Genomic DNA, 5,477 nt, shown 5'->3' with positions numbered 1-5,477 from the left:
AACTCAATATCATGGTTGAGTTCCTAAATCTGGACCTTGGCCTGGTTGACCAGTCCTGGGACATATGCTCAATAAACTCTCCCTGTCTGACTGAGATTGGTGTTTGTGTGGTTTGTGAGGGAATTTCTGGATCCCAATGATTACCACAAGAGACAACTCTCTAGTAGTCATTTTTACTATCATTTGCAGACTCTGTCAAAATCTGTAATCTCAGCATTTAGAACACAGAGGTAGGAGGATCCTGACTGAGTTCAAGGGCTACAGACTAAGGACTTTCCTAAATGGAGAAAAATAAGAGAAAACAAAAAACAAAACACTCTTTTTTCTTCTTATTTTTGTCCCATCCTCATTTTCTACTTTGTGACACTTACTCTAACTTTGCATGTTCGGCAGGGCCCGTCTGCCTTCCTAAGATATTTCTTTGAAGATATCCTTCTTGATTATTCACATTTGATATTTGTCCTTTCTTATACTGGAGACACCCAGCCAAGAGATAGGACTAAGGTGAGAGCTAAGTCAGGAGGAGCCTGGAGCCTCTTGATCTCTGGAATGCACAGTGAAATGTCACAAAAGCAAGGCCAAGCATCCACAGTAAGCGCATGAGGGAAGAGCTCGCTTCCCAGCCAGTCTGCACCGTGCTACCCGGAAAGGAAGATAAAGCGCAAAACAGAGACACAGAGCTCGGGGCGGGGCCTCTGAGGATGGAAATCTGAAAACCTAAGTCATATCAGAGTTCTCTTTCACCTAGAAAAGATTGCAGTTCTGTGCAGATTAATTTCCCTGGATGTTTAATCTGTAAATTAGGATCCTTGGTCCATTCTAATTTGCCCAATAAAGATGGTTCTGTGGTTCTGTATCGGGTAAGAGCCCGATACAGCTCTGTTCTATTGACACACACTTTCAGAGAGACACACACTTTCAGAGAGCTGGCGCGCTCATTTATAGAGGCAGTGTGGAGTTAGTATGAGCATACTCCCTGCCAATGAGTGAGAACTGAATTTGAATATGTGCACACCCATGTTCTCCAGAAAGTCACACATGCTCCCAGTCTATTTCCTCACTCCTCATAGAGGTGCAGCTAGTGTCTGCCTTACTAGCTATTGGAAGACTGAAACGTGTATGCTCTGTACAGCAGAACATCTGCATGTCTGTGCTCTGAATAAAATGATCCCTAGCATGTTCATGCTTTCTCTTTTATGTCCTTCTCACTAGCATCATAGCTGTGAATTATGGGGGGAAAAAGTGAAACTCAAATGAACTGAGCTGAGTGTGCCGGTGCGTGCCTGTAATCCTAGCTCTTGGAAGGAGGGACCAAGTTCAAAACTAACCTCAGCTACAGAGTTTGAGACTACCCTGGGCTACCTGATACATTGTCGTAAACCCTACCCACCCACTCCTCAAACAAATTAAAGAAAGAAATGACTTCTCAAAATCAGGCCACGGGACAGAACAATGTTCTCCCCCCACCCCATACCCATCCATGTATAATTTAAATAAGAAAAGGAACAGAAAATATGGCAGGGCCCAGGTGGGGAACCAGCAGGACCAGTCCTGCTGACCGCACAGAGACTCCTTCCAGATGGTATAGGAGAAGGCATGGAGGATCCCAGAGATGTTCAGTTGCCTATGCTATCCGATGACACTGAAACATTGTCTCAGGGAGGAATGGGTCAGGGGTCTCTGTTCTCTCAGTACCCACACAACTGCCTGCCACTCTCTTCTTCCTCAGTTCCAGGCCTCTGCAGGCTCAGTGAACATTCTCATTTCTTTGTTATGTGTCTTCCACAATTTAGAAGACTTCTCTTTGTCCTTGAGATGTCAGAGGATCAAGGGCATGGCTTCTTCCTCCTCAGATAGAAAACAGATCCATCCCTCGCTCCACTACTATACTTGAAACAGCTGCTCCGGCCTCCCTTCTTCTCTCCCTCCTCCTTGTCCCAATGCTGAAGTCACGGTGCCTAATTTAGGCCACTGTCATAATTTCTACCCGCAGCAAGATGATCTTTCCACAAGCAAGCACAGCTCTAGCCTATTCTTAAGGCAAAGTCAAGGGCTCTGGAAAGAAAACCAGGGCCAGCTGCTTTCCTTCTTCTTCCCTGCACTGGCTCTTGCTTATTGTCCTAATGCTTTGTTGTTGTGGTTTTTGTTTTTTGAATAGTTGAAGTTTCAGAAGTACAGACAACACCACAGGCTAAAATCTCTATATGTAGGAGCTTATCAGGATGGTCATTGTTGATTTTTGCGGTGTCGGGGACTGAACGTAGGCCCTGATACAACGGTGTCCTCCCAGTGTTCCACTTTCCCAGCCCTCCAGTGTTGAGAAGAACTGGCAGAGGTGTAGGTGTTGGTCTCTCTCCGTCTATCAGAGTCTTCCATGTAATGGGGCTGTTATAGTTTACAGAAAGCTACTCAAACAGAAGACGGGCAGGGTTAAATAATCCTGGGACAGCCTGTCCTCATTAAACGCCACAAAATCACAGGGACAGAGGGTTAAATCAGTAGAGACATGAACTGTTCATTTCCAAGGAAGAGATGATTGAATTAAAATAGTTGTCACTTCTTTCTCCAGAGGGACTGGAAGTCCCTTTAGTCTTTAGTCTTGTTACAGTTCGGTAATTCCAGGTTCCAGGAAGACCACGAACCACTTTATAGATTTTCCCAGTTTGAGGGAAGGAAAATATTCTATCGACACAAAGCTTTCTTTTACTTTTCTCTTTTATTTATTTTTTTTAATGTGCATAGGTGTTTCGTCTGTCTGTATGTCTGTGTACCACATGTATGTGTAGTGCTCACAGAGGCCCAAAGAGTGTAACTAGAGTTACAGACAGTTGTCAGCAACCCTGTGGGAGCTGGAAATTGAACTCAGAACCTCTGGAAGAGCAGCCAGTGCTTTTAACTGCTGAGCCATCTCTCCAGCTCTGAAGTTGTCATGTTAGTAAGAATGGGTTTTGGTGGAAGGTGGCAGGAGGCATGTGTGTAGGGACACACAGTGGGCATGAACTTGTAGATTTCTGTCTTGCGTTTTGTTGGCTTCTACAATGATGGCATTAAGGACATAAATTTAAAAATCCCTCTCTAGGCTAAGTGGAAAAAGGCACTGCTTGTGTTGTATAAATTCACTATCTTGCTGTTGTTGTAGTTCTCTTCTTAGAAGTAGGATCTCTTGTTCAACTTGGGCCTGGCCGGGCGTGGTGGTGCATGCCTTTAATCCCAGCACTTGGGAGGCAGAGGCAGTCGGATTTCTGAGTTCAAGGCCAGCCTGGTCTACAAAGTGAGTTCCAGGACAGCCAGGGCTACACAGAGAAACCCTGTCTCAAAACAAAATAAAACAAAACAAAACAAAAACCAACTTGGGCCTGGCAGAATGACTCCTGCAAAAAAGGGTGGCAAGAAGAGAAGGAGGAGGAGGGGGAGGAGGAGGAGGAGGAGGAAGAGGAGGGGAAGGAGGAGGAGGAGGAGGAGGGGAAGGAGAAGGGGAAGGAGAAAGATGAGGATGAGGAGAACAAGAAGAAGAAGAACAAGAAGAAGAGTCATTCTGTCATCATTGAGATGGTGACCCAAGAATATACCATCAACATTCACAAGCATATCCATGGTATGATCTTAAGAAAGATGGCCCTCGGGCATTCAAATTTGCCATGAAGGAGATGGGGACTCCAGATCTGTGAATTGAAACCAGGGTCAATAAAGATGTCTGGACCAAAGGAATAAGGAATGTTCCATATTGAATCTGAGTACGTTGGTCCTGAAAATGTAAAGAGTATGGGAATTCACCAAACAAGCTCTACATATTGGAAACTTACATACCTGTTACCACATTTAGGCCAATGGTCACTGTGGGTGAGAACTAACCTGCTGGATAGCAAATGCAGAACTGCCTCAAGAAAGACAGAAAGAAACAAAGAAGCAAAGAAACAGACAAAGAAAGAAACAAAGAAGCAAAGAAACAAAGAAAGAAAGAAACAAAGAAAATAAAATAGGATCTCTTGTAGCTCAGGATGGCCCATAGCTCACTATGTAGCCAAGGATGTCCTTTAACTTTTAATCCTCTTACTTCCACCTCCCCAATAATGAGATTATAGGCATACACCACCATGCAGTTTTATGTGGTATTGAGAACTGAACCCAGGGCTTCTTGCATGCTAGGCAAGTGCTCTACCAACTGAGCCACATCCTCAGTCCCTCACTAGCAATAACTTTTGATCATGTTTGCAAAACCAGACATTTCAGGGCCAAGTGAGAAGCAAGGACATATAAAACAAATGTCAGCTTTCCCTGAAAGCCACATCGTAAACTCACTTCTTGGAGGGCCTGCTCTCTGTGAAATGAACTTTTTGAAGAACGAATATGCAGGTTGTTGTAGACAACCACAGAGTGTTTGTTAAAACACTGAGTAAGGGGAGTGAATGTGCTCAGAGTATGTTCACAGGCAGGGATGGAAGGCTCACCATGATGTCCCTTTCTGGTTAATATATACTGATAGACATTTTAACATAGGAAACCCACCGGGTAGAGGACCAAGCAGTGTTCAAATAAATGTTAGCTGATTTGGTGCTGCTGTTTTTCTGGGGATAGAACCCAGGCTTTCACACATGCCAGGCAGGTACTTTACCGCTGAAGCTGTATGCTGGGATATTCTCTTTCTGTGTTATTGCTATTACTAGACATTTTAAATATAATCATTGTCTTAGGGATTTTATTGCTGTCACAAACACCATGACTAAAGGTACCTTGGAAGGAAAAGGCTTATTTTACTTTATATGTCCCAACCACATTGCATTGTGGAGGGAAGTTAGGGCAGGAACCAGGAGAAGCCAAGCCCATGGAGGGACACTACTTGCTGGCTTACTCTCCATAGCCTGCTCAGCCTGCTTTCTTATAGAACCGCCAGCCCAGGGGTGGCTTCACCTACAGTGAACTGGCCCCACCCCCACCTCCCAGCAATCATCATCGAAGCTCCTGAGTGAGGGTGCAAATGTCCGTCCTAATGCCCTGTCCTAGCTTAGGGCACTTGGCAACTCTGCCCTCTGCCAGGGGACTAGCCATCAGGAAAGGCTTGCCACAGCCCGGGCTTGCTATAGCGGTGCATGGTCTCACCGAGGCCACCTAGCTCTGTCATCTCTCTGCTAAGCCCATGGCTGACCACAAGCCCATAAGCCTATTGGTGCCTTTATTCCTGTTCTTTCTTCATCTGGCACTTTATGCATCAAAAAGTGTTAAGTGTGGTGCCAGGTGTTTTAGATTGTTTGTCACTCACAATAGCTTAGGAGGACGTGTGAACTGTTTTATAGCTAATGGGGTAGAGACCTTTATATGAGGACCCCAAGTTTGGCTCTCACACACAGGCTTGGTGATTTGAAAGCCTATGGTCGTCGGGCGTGGTGGCACACACCTTTAATCCCAGCACTTGGGAGGCAGAGGCAGGCAGATTTCTGAGTTCGAGGCCAGCCTGGTCTACAGAGTGAGTTCCAGGACAG

Source organism: Mus caroli, chromosome 17 (assembly GCF_900094665.2).
Source record: "Mus caroli chromosome 17, CAROLI_EIJ_v1.1, whole genome shotgun sequence".
Classification (NCBI taxonomy): Eukaryota; Metazoa; Chordata; class Mammalia; order Rodentia; family Muridae; genus Mus; species Mus caroli.
This window is presented reverse-complemented; position numbering follows the sequence as displayed.